Source organism: Xiphophorus maculatus, chromosome 6 (genome assembly GCF_002775205.1).
Source record: "Xiphophorus maculatus strain JP 163 A chromosome 6, X_maculatus-5.0-male, whole genome shotgun sequence".
In the NCBI taxonomy this organism is placed as follows: domain Eukaryota; kingdom Metazoa; phylum Chordata; class Actinopteri; order Cyprinodontiformes; family Poeciliidae; genus Xiphophorus; species Xiphophorus maculatus.
This window is the reverse complement of record NC_036448.1, coordinates 18,600,658-18,622,486: the sequence shown is the minus strand read 5'-3', so window position 1 is coordinate 18,622,486 and position 21,829 is coordinate 18,600,658.

Sequence of the window (21,829 nt, the reverse complement as noted above, 5' to 3'; positions counted from 1 at the left end):
AGTATCTCAGAAGGCTTAAGTAAAAATATGTATTGCTTGCACACACCTTTTAGTTTCAATTGTTAATGCGATAATGATGTGCTCTTTTGTGTTGGTCTAGCAAATAAAATCACTGAAGACACTGAGGCTGGTGAAAAGTGAAAAAGTCCGACTTATTAATTACAATCCTATGATGGTTGACTTTTATTATTGTTTATCTGGTTCTGAATTGTATCTATGTCTGTCATAACTCCAAAATTAATGCCACTGCTGATATAAATTAGCGTTATAAGTCATTCTAATGCGTTGTAGCAAAGGTGTGCATATTTTTCATTCAGAGGAAACCGCAGAGAAGAATTTCTTTGTCTGATTTCAACAGGAAGAACACTGAGTTAGCTTGTTGTAGAGTTTACTGGAACTGACGCAAGTTCAAATTGCTGGGAATCGTGGCCCACCACTAGAATACATCTCTTTCCAGACAAGCTACTCCTCCACATGGAGCAATAAGAAACTGAACCCAGCTCCTCATAGCTGGGAGGTTAAGCCTAGTTTGTCATCAGATTCCAGAGGGAGGGAGCCATGGATGAAGGAGTTGAGTAAAGAGCAACCTGGTCTGCTCACTGACTTGCTATGACTCCTACTGAAACCTCATCATGAAAATTCATAAACAATTCACCTTAAAATCCATATTTGATTTAGCGGTTCTTCTGTTATTGTTTTGTTGCTGGTTATTTTACAAGATGATAACTGTTGATACAACAAGTTAAGATTTCTGTAGAATACAAACAGCATAGAAGAAAGATGAAAACAAGCTATCCAGTTCAAATCTTTCTTTTTGTTTATTATTTTATGGTTTTTATAGCAGTTTAAATATAACACACTGTCAAGTTTTGTGCGCTGATTCATAAATTAAGAGTTTGAGGTAAACTGTTTGAATACATTCTACCAAATGAAATACTTGATATTTCACTTTCTGGTCAAATCAGCAATAGGTCTGTTTTGTTTCTACAGATTGTTGAAAATTCTTGTTCACTGAGTATTTGTACATTTTATCACATTGCAACCACAAACTTTGTGGTTCACCTTCCAGCAGAACAACCACCCCACAGAAATGTACGGCTTTCTTTAGACCAATTAAATTAATGTTGCTACTTTTCTTCAAAGACCAAATTTCTGGAGTGCATGACCAGTAACTGAGATAAAATTACATGCAGTAAAAACTTAATGGAAGACTTATGGGGGCAATTCATTTTAAATTATAGAACAGGTGAAACATTCCATCACCATTGATGATAATTGATAATATTGTGATGATATTGTACAAATATTTCTGAAGCTAACTGCTGTATGGTATAAACATAATCTGCCATGACATATTTAAAAGTAGAGTTATTTGGCAAACTAATTTCTTTTTCATCATATTAAATATGCTGAGAGTTACACCGACTCTTAAGGTGTAAACAGATTTGTTAATTGTTTTTCTAAAAAATTCTTTCCAAAATAACCTTTATACATTACATATCAAATATCCTGAACAGGTCATGTGAAAAACAAGCTTGTTACAGATTTTGTTTTTTAGAAAACATAAAACACTACAACAATCCACTCTCTCAAGTGTGTAGAACTTTGAGCCAATACTTTATAGAAGGACATTTTTTCTTTAGTTGAAGCATTCAGTATTCTTAGGGTTCACATCTGCCATCATTTGTATTAAACCTACCGGTAATTTAATTTTCCTGACATTTCGTAGTTGGACATTACAGATACAGTATAGAAACTGGAGTTTTCTCTAAATCTGATGAAAAACTGTGACTAAAACTGGTCAGAAAGGCTGTCAAGAGACCAACTGTAACCCTGGTGGAGCTGAAGAATTTCTAACAATTACTGGTTGAGTTCTGCATGTGACATCTGCACCATATATCCTCCATGCTTCAGGACTAAGGATTTGGGTTGCAGAACAAATCTGGGCCACAGTTTCGAATATTAATGTTTGACGCAAAACAACGTAGCAAATCACAAAAAGAACATTATACTCACAATGACACATGGTGGTGGTAAATTGGCCTGGTGCTGGCTTTCGTCAGATGAAAAGGTGAATTAAGTTAGGAATATTTCTAAATATCAGCAAGCTTTGGTTCAAAACCTTCAAGTGTCTACTTGGAACCTGAAGATAAAGAGGGCAGCATGAGCAGTGTGGGTTCATGCTACCCCATCTCCTGCCCCCCTACAAGATGTCGCACATATCAGAAACCGCTACTGTACCTGGCCTCTTTTTTTTAAAGTGCTGTGTACACTTTTGGGAATCACTATATCTACTACAGGTAGATATTTACTGTTCATAACATTTTAAAGAACCCAGCCTTTATTGTCTAAGTTTCACTTTCACATAATGATTTCATTGTTTGTGAAAATAAATGAAAATCAGTAAGCTCACAAAAGTAAGTTTTTCCCACTGAGTGATCTAGTATTTTTAGGAGTTTTTTTGTATTAACTGATACTAGCTAGTATTAAAACCACGCTCCTAGATCTGAGGTCACTGTTCAGATCACTTCCCTGCTGCTGCACACCCGCACTCTCAGTCTCTGACTGAATAGGAAGGGAAACGATCAAGAGTGACTCAGACAAGCTCAATGTTTACATTCATCCATTATGTGAAAAACATTAAAATTCATTGTGAATGTTGTCAAGTGGACTGGTGAAGCAGCTTCCTGGCGCCTCCCTAATCACCGTTGTGTGTCAAACAAGCTGTTAATTGGTTACTTTGGCTGTAGTTCAATACATTGTCTGGTAGATCACATTGTTTTAAAAAGACTACACTATGATTTTGTATGCCCAAGATCGTCCATTAGACTGTTAAAAGTTGAGTTAATCCCACAAGTTAAGAATAAAAATGTACTTGCAAGGAAAAATCAGTGACTAGGCGAGCATGTAATGTATGCATCAGCTCAAACCATGATCTGCTCAGCAGTTGTTCAAGTCTATAAACAGTTTGTTACCAGCAGATGTAAAGTTGTGTGCACTCCCTTTTCTCTTCTCATGAATTTCCTGTTTCATTGCTCAACGTGTGAGAGGTTGCGATCCAAAGCAAATATTGTTATAACATGATTCAACCTCAAAAATCCACTGGTGACATAGTGACGAACGTACAACAGAGTTTCATTATCCCAAGGCTTCTGTCAGCCATGACAACGGCATGATGTGTTTCTCTGTATCGACACATTGACCAAATCAAGGTTGACCAGTAGACTGAAAACAATAAATGGGATTTTCCTTTTGTTCAGTGAATTGACTGAGAGGTTGAAATATATGGAAATAATATGACTCTGTTTAAGGTTACCTATTGTGTGTTATAAAATGGATAAAATGGTGTTTGTACATTACTCCAGCCCATGAGTCATCCAGTCTCCTTTTTTTATTGCAATCGCTACAGCGCAGAGAAAGCATCTGTCCGCCTGCAGATTTTTTTATTTCTGTTTTGTTGTTTCATTACACAAATGTTTTCAGTAATTGAACAGAAGTGTTTTTTTTAAATTATGGCATAAAGCACAAATTATTTCTAAGGCTTTGGGACTAGAGAGAAACAAAAGGAAGCTGCTTTAAAATAGGAACTTATTGGTACAAGAGCCAAAACTAAAAAAATGGACGCATGACCGACATTAGTTGCTGATAAAATTACTGCTGGAATAAATTAATTCTAAAGAAAATGACTGTCTTTACTCACTTATTTTGTAATAAAAAACACATTTAATTTTTCTTACTTTCGAATGTACCTTTTAGTTCTTTAAGTTAAAATTTGTTAAGCACGTCCTTCCAAACCATAGCATTTTTGTGAGATCGCAATATGTTCTATACTCATCTGTAAAATTATCCAGATACTGAGATGCCACAACTTTCTCTTTTATATCAGTCTGTGTGGACATGCACAAAGTTGTCTACAAGGTTTGTCTTACATGTCTATGTGGGTAAAGGGAGCATTAATCTTTTAGAAAATCTTTCAGATTATCTAAATCTAAATGACCACTGAATGGATGATTTGAGAAGGTTGTGCAAAGTTTTAATGGTCAAAGATCCTTCTTTGTGTGCTTCAACTTCGTAGAATTTGATATTTGAACAATAAATGCTGTCCTCTTAGTAAAAAAGGTTTGTAGAAGGTGTTAACACCAAGGGTGAAAATAATTGTGAAATAATTAAAAACAAGTATTTCTTTGAACATTGGACTTTGTTTACCAAATATATCAATCTGAAATTGTTCTTATTACAATAAAATATGAATTTATTTTGAGGTCATTCTTCACACTCGAGGTGCAAAAATTACTGGATATAATATATGATTTCCGCTTATTAACTCAGCATTAATTAAAATAATAATTTATATATCACAGATTTTTCTCACATGTGTTTTTCCCCTTAACACAGCAAATTTTCTCTGTACTATAAAAACTGAATGCAGTATTACTTCACTTACTTTGCTCTGAGGATTTCTCCTGTGAATTGAACAGATCTGAATTCGACGTGGTTTGCAGGGCAAAAAAAGCGCTGATTACAGAGACGATGAATCTAATTTAATCAGTCCCTCATTGGGGACTTCGCTCTGTATGTCTCTCTCTTCTGTGTGTGTTGCAGATGACTTCCTGTAACATGATATCAACTGTTTTCTCTCTGCCGACACAAAAATTAATTGTGGGTTTTCAGAGTCTTTGCCATGCCATCATTCACACGCTTCAAACACAATTAGCACACCAATGACCTGGTTCTTCAGGGGGTGTCATGTTACAATTAACTTGTCATTCTGTTGCACTCTGCTCGCCAATCCAGGAAAATATGTTTTCTGCTCTTAAGAGGTCATCTTTCAGCACTGGCAAGCTTTAGCTCGCTAGAAGACTGAATTAATTTTGCTAAGATGTTGGGTTATGTCCCAGATTAACAAGATAAACTATCTTTTTTTTTTCTAAACTCTTCTGAGACTGGGAGAGGAACATTAGTGTGACCGATGTGGCATTATATGTTGTTTTTATGGATGAATTAAGCCAAGTTTAACTGGAATACATCTTTGTTTTATTTTTCAGTAAAGTATAACCATAAATAGTCGATAGGCTCAACCTATTTAAAGCTAGGTGGTGACTGCTCCAAGAACTGAACTTTATTTAATTTTTGCGATTTACTAGCACAGGGCAATTAATTCTGCATCATTGAGCATATGATCTTGAAAGGCACTTAATATAATAATTTGTTGCCAAAAAGTAACATTTTCTATGTGTCTTTAGTTTGAAGTGTCCAACAAAATAATTCACAATTCTTTAAGCTTTTCATGTGAGGTCACATTACAGCTACAAATTTACAAGTACTTTATGTGAGAGAGTAACACAAAATACAGCATACATGGAAAGTGGAAGGACAATATGGTATGATTTGGCATGCATTTATCTTCAACACACAATGAAGGAGGTGAATACAATTGCATTATTTTATGTTATTTGTGAAAAAAACAATAACATTTTGCTTCACATTGCTTGTTGTGGTTGTAATGTAAAAAAATGGAGAAAAATGGTGAAAAGCTTCAAGCGGTATGAATACTTATGAAAGCCCTGTTCATTCATGTGTAAGATATTTCAAAAATTCCAGGTCTAAAACAAACACAACCAGAAAACAAAGAGGAGATTTGCAGACCTGGCGGCCTCCAGCTCCTCGACATCCACATCCGCTGACTAAACCTGGAGCAGGTAAAATATTGTTCTCTGCTGTTTACCTCAAACACCGCCTGCCTTTTAATCTCTAATCCCTCACTCTGCCTCAGACAACAAATGCCAGAGGATCCATTGTATGGAATTCCATGTGGATCTCTCAAGGTGTGTGATTAACCTCTACTGTACATAAGAGCAAACAGTTCTTCAAAGGGCAACCACAGGGGGTGTCTGCAGGTGACGGGTCAGAGGGAGGTGAGGGGGTCGGTCACCGGCTGCAGCACAGAACAGCAGGTCTGAGCAGGGAAAAAGAAAATCAAAGAGAGCTGAGCTGGCAAATGATTTCTTAATTCTGGTAGTTTCTTCTCACATTTTTCAAATTTTAACTGCTGCCAAAGTATTACTTAATGTGGAGTTTTCAGGAGTTATTTGTGTGGGAGGCTGTTTTGAGAAGAGAATTCAACTTTCTAATGTGCAAGTTGTCACAACATGTAATTATATTTATCAGAGGCATTCTGACAACATCCAGAACATATACATGTTTGATACGAACAATAAATGTAAGATCAACATTAGATGTCTTTTTTGAATGTTTCTCATGATTCTTGTCAGAAATTTCCCCTCACTAATCTGCTAGTAAGTTCTTAAATTTAGACCTCCATCTTTCTCAACTAGCAGGTTAAGGTCTCATTGTATGGCTGAAAAAAAATGTGGCAGTTCTACAATAAAGCTCCCGATAAGGTGATATTCACAAAACATGAAACACTTGTTGATCCAAAGTACTGAACTCAAAGAAAACCTGAAGCTTAAAAACAAATATGGACATTTCAATTTGACTCAACAGGAAAAGCACATTTAGATTTATTCATTTTATTGATGATTCACTTCCTTTCAAATGTCCCTGTAAGAAAAAAATGGCATGAATAAACATCTCTTTGTGAAACACAGCTATGCATTTTCTCTAAATCTAAAATAGTGGAAAAATAGTCATTTATCTGTTTCAATATGCTAAATCTTCATATCATAATATTTAAGCTACATTACTGGGTGTTGGCTGCTTAAACCTGCTGTCTTGAAGTCTGCTGCTTGATAGACACACTGATCCAAGCAAGACACTAAAGCAGCATTATACTACTCATATTAATGGATGGAGCCTGACTGCCCATGCTTTTTGTGACATTAAATATTTTGCAACACCTAGTTTCTTTGTAAGACTGGGAAGTGTACTGTTTCAAACTACAGGTGCAGTATGATGGACATAAAAATCTCAGCACACCTTGATGAAAGTATCTGATCCTTGCTGAGTTGCAAGTGGGTGTTTTCTTTCCTAGTCAGGTCAGGTTGTGTAATGATGCTTCCCTTCATAAACAGTAAGAAAAGTTAGAACAAACATACACAAACACTCTCACGCCTCAACCCACCAACAGAGAGTTTGCCACCAGACCACACAAACTGTATTTACCACTCACATATCTTGGCCTAAACACTGCCACCATTAATTGAGTTCATGCTGTTTGTGTGGGGTGTGTGTGTGTGGGGGGAGAGGGGGGGGTGTTGCTGGTGTGGGGTTTTAAAAGTCCTCCCTCCCCCAGTCTCCTTCTTGTGCACTAATTGAGTGATTCAGAACAGGACTCAGACTTGCTGCCCCTTCTCTATCAGACTGGGATATTATCGCAGTGCCTGTCAGACAAGAGTCCCGAGCAGCTTAGGAGGAATGTGGTCTGAATCTCTGGGCCAGCAACAGAATCACTCCTTGAGCTGCAGACCCTCAGTCCACCACCCTCCACCCTTCTTCCCCCACAAACCACGTCAGGCCAATCAGTCAACAGGACCCCAGGGGCCATTTTCAAAAACAATCACTCTCTTTAAGTAGTCAAGAGGTGCCAGGGCTAATTATAAACAAACTATTGATGCTGCAGCAAAGGACTGTGCAGGGCTTTGCCAGCGCAGTAAATGTTTGTGCACGAGAGCGTGTGTTTGTGTGTGATATGGTGTCATAGGGTCACACTAAGTTTCTGCTTGACAGAATGTTCAATTGGCCATGTAACAGACCTCACCCGAAGTTAATACAGCATAAACACCTTAAGACAAGTGCCTGGGTTCCTCCAACTTAACAAGAAAAAAATAATAATTGTTTGGTGTTAAATCCCGATCATGTATTGATTTATCAAAAACTGATATTTTTCTATTACCTTTAATTCAACATATTTTCATGCAAGTGTTTTTATTATGCAAAACCTACTTAAGAAATCAGGAAGATGCTGCATTTTAGCTGTTAAAAAGTCACAGGACTAAAATTAGAGGAAATGACAAGTACAAGCAACTTTGTGATTAAAAAGCAGGAACAGAGGCTGATTGTAGTTCCTGGAGTCCTTTCATATGATCTTTCTAAGCTGCTACTTTAGAGTGGGGCTTTTCAGCATGAGAGGAACCATCTGTGATGTAACAGATAATGTAAGTACACAATGACGTCATCAGGAAGTATGGCAGCACTTCCCTGCAATAGATGAACAGGTGTTGTCTTTCTTCAAAATGTGAGAAATACAGACATTTCTGCACTGAAGTTGCCTGTTTGAGGTTATTCTCTATTTGGCAGACCTGTTTGCACCCAAGTTTCAATTTTCTGGATGATGTGATGAGATGGTGCTTGTATGTTTACGCTTAATGTGTCAGGATGTGTTGTTTTTCAGTAGGTCCCAAATGCAGAAGTGGCAGACACGGAGAGTCTGAGGATGAATATTTTAATGGAAAACTTACAAAAAAATCTCAGGGAGCCAAAGCAGAACAAAAACCATAGGAACAAGGATCGAAAGAGAAGAAATAGGATTCACAGGATTAGATGGGAGGAATCAGCAAGGAGGAACTGAGAATGACCTGTATATATATATATATATATATATATATATATATATATATATATATATATATATATATATATATATATATATATATATATATATATATATATATATATATATATATATATATATAGATAGATAGATAGATAGATAGATATATATAGATATATATAAAAATACCCTTCTCACCCACCGCGGGTGGGTGGTTCTTATCCTCTGAGCTCGGGTCCTCTACCAGAGGCCTGGGAGCTTGAGGGTCCTGCGCCTCTGGTAGGTAGATATATATATATATATATATATATATATATATATAGACTGAGGAGGTTGATTACTGCACAAGAAACAGATGATTGATTAGGAACAGGTTGCAGGTGTGAGGGGAGAGAAGAGAAGGCAGGCTGAGGAAAGAGCGAGAGAGAAAGTGGCAAGGGGGGCAAGGGAGAGTACACAGAGTACTAAGAAATAAATCTAACACTGAAGAATAACTTGACCTAAGAAACATGATTAAACTAGAGTAACAAAAAAGAACTAGACAAAATAAATAAACACCTTAAACTAAGACAGGACTGAATAAAAGTAAAACAGGGATAAGACTGAAAGATATTCCCTCCAAGCATTAAGATTTTTCTGTCTGAATTTGGCTTTTTCTGTCCTCTCTGAGTAGTCTTTCAGCCCATACTGCCACAGGGCATGTAGACAGATTGAATTGTTTGGGATGCGGTAGTGGAGACTAAAACCATGCATAAAAACTGGCTTATGGAGCATTTGGTTACTGTGGAGACTGAATGCAAGCTATATATATATATATATATATATACAGTATATGCATAGAAAATGACGAAAAAATACAATACATATTTACTATCAACTTCCAAAACGTAAGTTCACAGGGATGTGAGAGAAGTTTAAGTTATAAGTTCTCCTTAGAACAAAGATGTTCTCTGTGATCCAAGTTCATTATCAGAGTTGAAAACATTATTCAGCAAAAGAGAAATTACATCTACCATACATCTACAGTCTGCATTTCATCCTACTAAGCAGAAACATTCTGCAAAGATGTAAAAAAAAATCAGTCTCAAAAGCCATTCATATGATTATTTCAATGTGAAATAGAGTGAATCCGACTTCAGTCTTAAGTGTTCTGCTTTAAAGCTTTCCGCTTTAAAATAATGTACTTGAGTCTGAGTCATGCATGTTTCTCCTCTTTGCCGTGTGACAGAGACAGAGAGCTGAGTGACAGACACTCTGCAGAGCCAAAGAGTTTCATCCTCCTCCGGTTAAAACAACAGCCGCTTCTGAGGAGCTATCGCTGTGATGCACGGTCTGATCCAAGAGAACTATATTTATTTTGGTATGGGCTGCATTTCTTTCCTTTAAGAAATGAATTAAGAAAACATGGGGCCTGGCGCAGGGATGTGGATATGTGTGGGAGAGGGCTGCTCAGACTGTCTCACTGAAAATGGGTAAGGAATGGTGCTGGGGAGTTGTATGCAAGGACAGGAGCATACCCCTAAAGTCTTTCATCCACTCATCCTTTCATTTGTTGACCTGAGAGCCTCTGTCTCTCTTGTTTTTAGTTCCCTGCCTGAGAGAGAGCGCAAGCTTGCTGTTGGAGATGGCGGTTGGTTTCTTGTTGCTAAGAAAAGAGTATCACTCAGTTTCTAAACTAGACTTAAAAACAAATCTGCCTGAATTTACTGTCAATGGAAGTTTTCAGCCTTCCAGCTGAAGACATCACAAACAGCTCTCTCCCCTGTACACCCTCTAAGTGAACACCTCCTGCAGAAGGGTTAAATAAATGTTAGTGATGTGATAACCAGCCTGTTTATGAAGGGGCCCCCCAGCAGCACAGCGAGCCGGCCTGCTTGGGTTTCCTCTTTGATGATATCATACCATCAGCCCAACTGATCAGGCATGCGCTTCTTTCCATCAGTTTGTTTGTGAACTAGATGTTTAAATGAAGCTATTGTGGTTAGCTCCAAGTTTTCAATTTTGCAGATTCAGAAAGTGTGAAAAATATTTAGACTACAGCAAAATGTATTGTTACTTTGCTTCCAAGTAGCCACATTGTAAATGATTGAAGCCTTCTGAAGGTTAAACTTTTTTTATAGTTCACCAACTATGATGGCATATTGTGTAGTTTTAGCTTAAAATGAGAAATGTAGGAAATGGCAATAAGCAATAAAAGAAACATATCGGGTTTACAAAGTGAAAGTCTGCATATACCTTTAAAATGTAAGTGATGTGATGTATACACTCTGCATTTATAAGAGGGTAACAACTTTGCTATGTATAATAGGCAGAAAATATGAAGCAACTTCTTGTTTTTCCATCATTCATGAAATAACAAGAAAGAATAACTGGGCAGTACTGACTGTATTCTCCATGTGACAGCAGTTTCCTGCATTTCCATTTCAAAATGAAGGCCTGTAAAGGTCTGATGAGAATAAAGCTTAACTTTGGACTATAATTCCAAAACATATCCTTGGCATAACATCAATACAGTAGATCATCAAAAAAAAAAAAAAAAACTACATACCCTTATCAAAATTTCTTCAGATGGAACTGGACATTTTATCAAGGGGCATAAAATCATGAACATCTCTAAATATTTATCAGTTTGGACCAAAAACCTTCAGCTATCTGTTAAAAAGCTGACAATGAATGGGGATGTTATTTTTCAATTGAAGTATATAGACAAAATAGTGGCTTCACCTGGAGAAATGTTTAAGTCTTAAAGTGGCCTAGCCGAAGTTCAGAATTAAAATTAAGATTTAATCTGATCAAACTAGTTGTATTTAAACAGAATTTAACTGAGACTCAATAACTAAAATAGTAATTTACTTTAACAAAGTACGAAAATGTCTGTGGCTGCTTTTGTTACAGATAAATATTTTTTTTTGTCCCATTTCAATAAGCAGAACATTTTTGTTATAGAATGCCATGTGTTTGCAAATGACCTGCATGAAACAATTACTTTGCTTTTTCAACCCTTTGTTTGTCCTACAGATAGTAGGATGGATTATTTACATCCTACTTATTTACAAGCCCAAATACAAAAGCATCGTGTACATCTGTACCAAAGAGAGTGCTATTTTCTTTTTGTCCATTGAGCTGCATAACCATCCAATCTTCTTCTCGAGCTCCTCTGCTGGATGCCATAGCTTCTGAACGTTCATCCTCATTTATTGTGGCCTTTGGGTTGCCCTCCAGAACCCTTTTGTCATTCCCTATTGTCTTCAGAACACCCTTTAGAGCATCCTCTTTGCATCCAGCAACATCTAGCTGGCCTTTTTGAGACTTCTTGTTGGATCTGAGGAAGTCCAGGTCGCCCTCTCTAACATCCTCAATGGCTTCAGTGGACGTTAAGCCTTAGTTGAACTTCTTTATCTACCTTTAAACCACCCAGAGCTTTGATGTTGGATCTGGCAACCTTTGGTTGACCGATTGGGTGTTAAGACCCATTAGACTCTCACAACCCACTTGGTACCCTCCTGAACTCTGGTGTTGCAAGCGCCTAGGCCATTCAGTTTTGAGTTGTTTTGTTGCTGTCTCTTCTTCTGGGCCTTTTTCTTCTGTTTTGTTTTATAACCTTTTCTTGTGACATCCAGAAGCATCCCCTGAGGAATTGTTATGGTCTGTGGAGCTTCGGTTTTATTATTAAATTCTTGTCTTTTCATTTTATTAAGTCACTGTCATTGTGATTCCAACTGCCTCCAGGCTACATTTGGGTAATTGACCACCTCAAAATATGACATGAGAACTGCCAAGTAAATCATTAATCAGAGACTGGTTGCTTTGAGTATAAATTAACAAAAATAAAAATGTTATCTCTTTCCTCAGACTCAAGAATGGCAAGAATTTGACCACTTGGGTGAGAATTATGACAGAAAGTAGTAACTCTGTAATGCAATTAAGCAGTAGCAACAAAAATAATCAAAACTAAACTTTGTCAAGTAGAGGGTTTGTTTTACCTGCTTTCTGGAAACAGTGTTAAATAGTTTGGGTCAAGGAGGTCAGGAAACTACGGACCATAACAATAGACTGCATATGTCAGACATGGAACTTGAAAGAATTGGTTATTTCTCATCCTGATCTCCTAATTTCATTTTCTTTCTTTCCAAACAGATACAGCTCATACTGTAGACATCGCCCCCCGTTTCAAAACATTACAACCCTTCCTTTTTGTCTGCATATTCTTCTTCTTCTTCTTCTTCTTCTTCTTCTTCTTCACTTTCTCCTCCTTTTTCCTGTTTCTTAGTGAAAAACACAGAGGGTGAGACCTGGAGGTGAGTTTCAGTTCAGAGTTGAAAAGGGTGTACAACTGGAAAACACTGGCAGGTATTCAGAGAGTGTGCTGCATTTATGATAACAGTGGAGTCGACTTGGCATTCATGAACTCGGTTGTAGATTTAGTGTGACTAAAAAAAACTCTGTGGAGAGATATGAAGTTTTGTCCGCTGCCAGAATCAGTTTGCAAGCTTTCGTGGAGGCTCTTGTTGTCACTTTGCATGATAAATTGCCCATTATCCAGCAAAGATGCATTGAAAAACTGAACAGTGACACGGACAGTACCCTGCCAGTATCTTTGTGCAGTGTAAGAGGAAAACCTGACCTCATAACTGCTTAGTGTTAAAACCGGGAGGAATTCACTGGAATTTTGTTTTCATAGACGAGGACAGGAAAGAGTAACAGTGGAGGCATAAATCAGAGATTTTTTTTCCCCCTCTTCTCAAAATGAGCGACCTCATGAGTGTAATAACAAACATCGCAGTTGGAGATTGATGTTGGATGGGCCTGACGGAGGGCACGTAGTTGCTAATCTGAACACTGGCTGTGCCCTCCTCTGGCACCAAAGCTGCCCACAATTCCCACATTATTCCCAGTTGAAGCAGGAAGAAATGACAGACCTAATTTCCCTTTGATCAAACACTGTTGATGTGTACATTAACAGCTGATGCAATCTGTGCTTGGCACAAAATAATAGAATGTGCTGAAATTGGGGACTATTTTGAAGCATTTCCTTTGCTCGGAGAAGCAGGGCAGATTGGCCTAATTAACCGGAGGGAAAACAGGAAGTTTTAAAGTCATGTCTATAATTAATTGGTCGCCTCAGCCAGAAACGGTCTGGCTGGTCAAGGGAGCACAAAGAAGCAGGCTGATGTTGTACTCAATCCCTGGGTTTACAGTGCAGTGCATGCTATTTTAGGAGTGCTTCAAAGGGCAAATATTATCGTGTTCTAGAGCCAGAAAACCCAAAAATGACCAAAGTATAAAAAAAAGATACTTCAATCTGCCCCTTGTTGTTTTTAAAGCAGATTAAAAAAACACTTCTTACATAACAAGTCTTTTATTAATCCCTTATTAAGGTATTTCCATGTGTGGATGAAGATATATCGTCTGAAACCAAGTAATGTATGTTATTGTTGAAAAACTGAGTGCACTGACTTAGTAAGTAGAGTCGACTTTGCAAAGTGTTTATGTTTCCCTAGGTAGGTTGAGATCTCCTGCTCTCGGAAAACATTTCTGCTGACTTCCACAAGGGAAAATTGCCAAAAACCCCACTTTGCATGATGAGCTCAGATTGTAGCTGAAGACTTTTATGTTCCTTGGTAGCCACTGTGTCACACATGCTTGCCAGATCTTCACTCTTCAGACGCTACAGATTTCTTGACTTTGGACATGATGACTTTGTAACTATTATGAGGCTTCAAGCCAAAGCACAAATGAAAAGGAAAAGCTGCCAAAAATATGACATTTGTCATCCAAAAAAGGAAACTCCGTTATGAATACAAAAGTGTTCATAACGTGTGTTCTGAGAACACACAGAAGTATTCACAGAACACTTCTGTGTTCACAGAACACTTCAGTGAAAGTCCTGAACTCTTTCTGTGAAAGTGTTCAGGACTTTCAGGATCAGTCCTGAAAGTCTTGAAGTTCACTTTTTGTGCCCTTTCAGTGAAATAAACTCTGATTTTCAATGACTAACTGGAACATAAACATTTTGGAAAATGTCTTTAACAATTAAGATATTCTTCTTTTACTGTGCTGTCAGGGAAACCTGGAGAACTCTCCAAACTGTGCCAAAGACCAACACACTGGTTTCCTGACTGTGTTATCAATCACTGAGGGCCTTCCTTGAGCTGTCGCGCCCCCGTGACGCGCCTATCACAACCAAGCAACCAATCCTCTGCTTCCTGTTTGCAGAAGCACAGTCATTCTCTGGAGTAAGTACAACGTCATGTAAAATCCATTTTCAGACATCAACAACATTATTTTTAAATCCTCAATCTCCTTTTTGTGCATAACTTATCCTCTTAATTAAAGATCATTTTCATCAGTTTTTAGGATTCTAAATATATCAATTTGACTTAGCTAAATGATTATAGCCCAGCTTATGATAAATCGTATTTTAGTAAAAACTGGTTAAAAAGGTTCCAAAGGTTAAATCAAGTTAATTTAGTCAGTAATAGCAGAGAGTCAACAAATGAAATATTCTGTAATTCTTCTAAAAGCAGTGGCTGTTTTGCCATGTTGTTCGCTAAGCTGCCATAGACACAATGTCTATGGCACAATGTGTTGTGTCATGATTGGATTTTAGATAAGCCTCAGTTTTAAGCTGCACACTGCCAGCATCTCATTAAAGAAACAAAGACACATTTTGCTTCATGCATGTCAAGTAAAAACAAAAAGCACCAAAAGGATAACCAGGCAGATAAAAACAAAATGCAAATGGAAATGCAAAACTCAAACAACGAATGCCGAAGTAAACAAAGACATTACAGGATGTCCATACTACCATGGATCATAGACAAAATGGAGCTTTTTTTCCACCTGTTGCATACCAGAGTCTTTGTAAGTAGTTAAAAGTAAGGTAATCTGGACTTTTTAATATTTCCATCAAAAATAAAAATCTATTATTCTGAATTACATAGCATTACCGGCATTTCAGTTTGGGAACATACCGTCATCTACTGAAGCTTTCGGGGGAATTTTTGCCATTCTCTTGCGGTCTACATGCCTGTTTATAGAAATTTGTATTTTGGTTTAACTTTCAGCATTAGCTAATAACACATTTTGCCAAGTGTTACAACATTTGGTCTTCCCAGCCAAACTAAAAAAAAGACAAATTAGCAATCTGCAGGGATTTCAATGTGTTAGAAAAATGAAGAAAATAAACCCCTTTTGAGAGCTTGAATTTCAGTGTTCATAATTTTACAAAAACCTGTCACCATCACAGAAAGCAGGGCATCATTAGAAAATGCAAGAAAACATTTACATTATTTCTAACATTTTTTACCATAAAGTACATCAGTCTATTAATGTCCACTCGGCCCCTTTTACTGATTCCTCTAAATAAAATCCAGTGCCACCAGTCACCTTCGAAGAAAATTAGGTTGGGAAATGGAATCCATCTGTGTGTAATTCAGGTATAACTTGCACTGATAGGGAATATGGATGGTGTTAAATACAGGACAGTTATGAGAGAAAGCTTCTTAGATGCTGCAAAGGTCTTGAGACCAGAAAAGGGTTTCATTCTAAAATAGGACAGCTACTTTAAACATGCAGCCAGAACTGCAATAGAATGGCTAAGATCAAAGGATACATGTGCTGAAATGGCTAAGACAAAGTCCAGACCTAAATCTAATTAAGAATCAGTGGTAAGCCTTGAAAAATTATAATTATTTAAATATTTTGACCTTTAGAAGAAGATCAGTTACACCTCCAAAATTTTTCAAACTCCATGCCTCATGCTGACGAAGTCATCGTGTCTTTTCTGGACTTTTTGGAGTAGCATCTAAAAACCCACCAAAATGCCCTGGGTTGTCTGTGTCTGCATTCAGATTTTTTTAAGCCTGGAGACTTTTAGCTAAACAATATATTCCAGCCAGGAAGGCATGGTTTCTGCCTCTGTCCTCATCCAAGCCAAACAGAGACATGCAAACAAAAACAGAAAACGCGGGCAGATCATGGGGGCATGGAAATCACCCATCCCTGACTCATTTGTTTTATAGACATCGGAACAATAATTAATCTGCTAAAGGTATAGGTGTGCATGGGGGTGGGGCGTAACTACCTATTGTCATAAAGCTTCGGCAGTGCAATGCTTCCTTCTCATCTAAAAACTGAACCTGAACCCAGATTTGCCTGTTTGTCCTTTTACGTCATGGTTGACTTCTGAACATATATCAGCAGTGGAGAATTTTCTCTCCCTGCTGGGACAGTGATTAGCATATTGCTTGTTGACATATGGTTAATTGATTAAAAAGGGTCCACTGTGATTTCACTGTGTTTTGTTTTTAAAGGCTAGAGCTCTGACAGAAATACTCAGGGAAGTATTGCATTTGGCGTGGAGCTTGAGTTCCCATACACGAGAGCACTGAACTTAATTCAACACGCCTTGGACACAAGGCTGGCGGGAGAGGAGGGATAGCTGTAACCTTGCACTGAACTCCCGAAGAATCCCAGCGTACTTCTCGGATCATGACAGCAGCAAATACTTACACAAGCTGGATGATTTGAGGCCCGAGTTTCAAAGCCTACACTCCTCTTTAAAACTGGGCTTTGTAGTGAAGTAATTCTTCTATTAGTTAGTAACCATGCTCTAACCCAACAAAACTGCTGCTACATTGTGTTAAAAGGGGAAGTCATTTGAAATTCAAATAGAGTCACCGTTGTTACATACATTACATACTTAGTTCCTGCAAATGCTTACTCTCATGGTACAGGTATAATGTTCATCCTTGCAGGAAAACCAGATCCGTTTAGATCTTAGAGTATTATGAGTGGTTAGGAACATACATTGATTCTTCATAAAGAACAAAACAAAAAACATATCTGTCAGCTTTGTCTTGTTGGAAACACAACATATAGCATATTGTAAAAGGATTCATAGTTCTGTGAATTTTATTAGGATTGCCTAATTCTGAAGCACAATCAAAAGTATGCTTGGTTTTCTAAATGGTTTACAATTTAATCTATGTATACGTGATGTTCTGTTCCTTTCTCTAACACCTCTAAATAAAACCCAGTGCAGCCAGCTGTCCAATTGGTAATGAGCTTTCACCTGTGTGAAATTTTATCTTATTATTAATCCACCTGCCCTGTGAAGGCCTCAAGGGTTTACTAGGGAACATTAGTGAACAAGCAGTATCATAAAGAATAAGACAAGTTTATTTGTATAGCACATTTCAACAAGGCAATTCAAAGTTCTTTACATGACAAAAACATAACATAGTTAACAAACAAACAAAATACATTAAAAAATCAAGCTCCTCTGCCTCCTCCCTGTGGTACTGTCATTTACAAAAATACACCACTCAGTCAGATCCAACCAATCAAAGCCAAGACGAAGGTCTTAGTGCTGTCAGTCGCACTATTGTATGCACTGCATTGTTCAATGTACTAGCAGCGGAGAAAGAACTTACCCTTACAGGAAAATTATTTTTCTGTGAATAAACAATTACAGAAAATAATTGTAGCTATTTTTCTGTAATTACAAATTATGTATATAGCAGCACCACCATTAACAATGCTGTTACAACAATGCTAACCTTAGCATTCATGTCAGGTTCCGGTATGGGGAACTAGCCTAGCCGAGAGGGGAAAGTTGTGAGTAGCATGTAAACAAGGGTGATTGACAACGCCAAGATGCTCCTCCTGCCTTTGATTGGCTGTTGTTGACTGTGTGGTGTATTTCTACAGTGACAGTAGAACAACAGTGACAATACTGGAAGAAAACCTGCTACAGACAAGCTCACTATTTAATGGGACCGCAATCCTAAACATACACACAGACCTACCATCAAATGGTTTAATCAGTGTGTTTCCATGTGTTAAAACAATTTCAAGTCCAGACCTAAATTTTAAACTTTTTGTTCACAAAGGCTCTGCATCCAGTCTGCCAAGCTTGTGGTATTCACAAAGACTGGACAAAAATTTATGTTTTTAGATGTAAACTAGGGGTTTACATACAAACTAAATACATATTTTTCTTTTCATTATTTGTAAAAGGGCTTAGCTTCATGTTTCATTTTCCCTTTACTTCACAGTTATGCTGCACTTTGTGTTGTGTTGCCACATAAAATCCAAGTGTCATAAGTTCATGTTTTTGGCTGTAATGTACAAAATAAGAAAAGATGTAGGGTTCATGAATACTTTTTTATCAAGACAAACCATTGTACAAAGAATAAAAATATGAAGATTAACGCCGAAGGACAGAAGACGAGGTTGAGAAAAACAAATAAAAAATTTTTTCAACCATCAAGAGCAAGAAAGAGAAGATATATTTTTCTCTTTGACCACTCATGAGAATCTGTGTTTGGATTTACTTAGCCTTGAAACTAAAGCCATGGCACCAAAGCAATTTGAAGGATAACAATAGAAAACCCTTTACTCTCTCTGCTGAATTAACAGTTTGCAGAAGTAAATGTGTTTTTTTCACACTTGAAGCCTTTTGTTTGGTGTGTGAATAAATGCAAGTGTGGTGCTGAGCTGAACTTCCCAGAAACCTGCACCCTTTTAGGAGGAACAACAACTTGAACAAACACAAAATGTGCACATTTATTTTTCTCTTGGCAGTCTGATCCAAGCATATTTAATTTGCCTTGCGTGTTTGCATATGAGCGTAGAGTTTTGTTAACTGTACCTGCAGCACTGGCATACATGTTGAAATACAAATATTTTGTAAAAACATTTTTTTTTAAGTTATGGCATGTTTTTGAGGTATGGCATGGGATGGTAAGACATTACCTTTAAAATTTATTTAAAAAATTCTAACTGAATGAATTCCACAGCATGACTTATTTTTCAATCATCTGATCAATAACCAGAATGCATGCGAATTAGATACTGTCATTTGGTGCTGTGCTGGTCAGTAATCTGGTAAGATAGCTATTTTTCCACAAAAAATGTTGCTGTGTATCCTTATGAATAAGTGGAAACAAAAGATGAAATGAGAGGCCTGAAATGAAGTAAATGCATAGGATCTAAGAAGACAGAAATTTAAAGATTCTGGGAGAGAAGAATTTCACCTGACATTGGTTCTAAAAGATGCATCATTCTTCAGTTGATACATTAAAGTTTTCAGCAATTGGCTCTTTGGGAATTACTTTGTTGGTGCCAAAATACTATTTTATCTCTATTAAACTGTGTTATTGTTGCTGTTATGATAACAGTGACAAATGGTCTGATTTAAAGTTGTGTTTTGCTGGTTCATCCTCCAGTTTATAAGCCTTTTTTATACCTAAATGTTTCAGGAGTCAGGGTTACATAGCTTACAAAACTAACAAAAAACATAATTTTAAATATTTCATGGACGCTGAAATAAACAAAAAAGGAGTAAAAATATGGTCAAGACCACTTAAGAAAAAAATAAAGTTTGGATTATTTAAAAGAAAAGCACTGCATGGGATCTTCAGCAGTCATATTAAGAATATGAAAAAAAAGTCTTAAAGTACTACTTTTATTTTATTTTTTTCAAAAATATATAGTGCTTTGCAAGAGGTCTGTGGCCTCCATCTTTCACATGGCACATGTTCTACTGGACTTGTAAGAAATGGGACTTCATACGACATTTGTTAAAGAATGACTTTATTCTTGCATTTTTTTACATAAGGGCCAGATTTTATGATTGTATATCCAACTTGAAGTTATCCTGTCCACTGCTTGCTCCACCTGAGCTGTGGAATTCTGCAGCTCTTCCAGAGTTACCATCAGATCTGTGAGATTTTTAAAGCTTAGCATATTGTTTTGTAGCTTAATTGCTTCAAACTTCTCCACAAATGTCTCACTGACCTGTCTGCTGTGTTCCTTGGTCTCCATGATGTGTTTTGTTCCACAATGTTTTCAAAGAAACATCTGAAGCCTTCACAGAGCAGCTGGATCTATGCTGTTATTAGTTTACACAGAGCTGGATTCTATTTTGTAATTAAGCAGAATCTAATAATTGGTTGCAATGGATTTTATGTATAGATGCCACGTTAAAGGGCATTTTAATAAGCAAGCATATTAGATTTGTATTTGTTAAATTCTTTACCTTTCTATTTTGGTTAATCAGATAAATATCTTTGCATTATACCTATTTCTCTAATTATCCAAAAAGATCAATCACCCTCAACCCCTTACTACCAAATAAAACATTTGAATTACACCACCCTACCTTCTCGCACAACCCTGATGTCCAGCTAAAAACAATTTGCTGTGTCGCATTTGTGTACAATAACTTGACAAGCAGAGTTACTCAGTTACTTTTCGGATATAAGACTTTGTCAAGGTGACGTATACTTACATACTGTGTATACATATATTTATATGTGTAGCAATTTCCCAACCTGCCCAAAGTTTCTGCATAACTGCTCTGAAATGAAATCTGAATCTTCCTATCCTAGGACTCATTAACACCTGCTACTGCTACGTGATATCTGACAACTTCCTTTTATTTCTTGCAACTCAGCTGCACTCACACACAAACGCACACGCTGACAATTCAGTTATTCACTACACTTGTTTTACCCGAGGTCTCATGATCAATGTGAGTTTGAGTCTTTGAAGGCAGTGTCATTCCCTCCCCAGCACCAAGCCCTCTCTGTACAAACTCCCATGTTTTTGTAAGCTGCACAACTGACTATACATAGCCATATTATGTAACCTCTACATTTATGTGGAGTCACCTTTTACTGTCATTTGGTTTTTAAGCGGCAGAGTAAGTTTATTTTTATAGACAGTTTCTCAGAGTTGTTTTTATAGTTTTGAACTGAACCTTTGCTTTGGGTGTATCAAACGGACGGAAGAGTTTAGGACACAGCGGAGGGAGGAGCTTCTGTGTCTCTCTCCAGTTCTTGTTTGCTAACTGAGGGGACAAACAACTCCGTGGAGCTGAACGGCCAGAGCAGCTTTCTAAGAATTTGTCAAAGCTAATAAATCATAGGTTATTAATAATAACAATAGTAAACGTCATCTGATGTTTCCAGTCACAAGCCTGTTTCATAGAAATCCAGAATGGTGGAAAACCATCCCAGATTTAAGTGTTTTCTATCCCTGAATATGCCACTGTGTCTGTCAAGGAAACCCAAAAGGGCTGAGTCAGAGATCCCATCTCTTCCGGAGGCAGGCCTGGCAGAGCTCTCGTTTGAAAGGCAGCATGGAAGGATCAGCGGGTATCTCCTGAGGGAGCCACCGCAATGCACTGCGCTGCAGCCCCTTTGGCCAAAACAGCCCTGGGGCCTGTTGTCTGCTGCTGAGCCAGGCTGGGTTGTTTACTTTGGGAAGGACTTTCAACCCTGCACAGCCATGAAGTCTGACTACCCACGT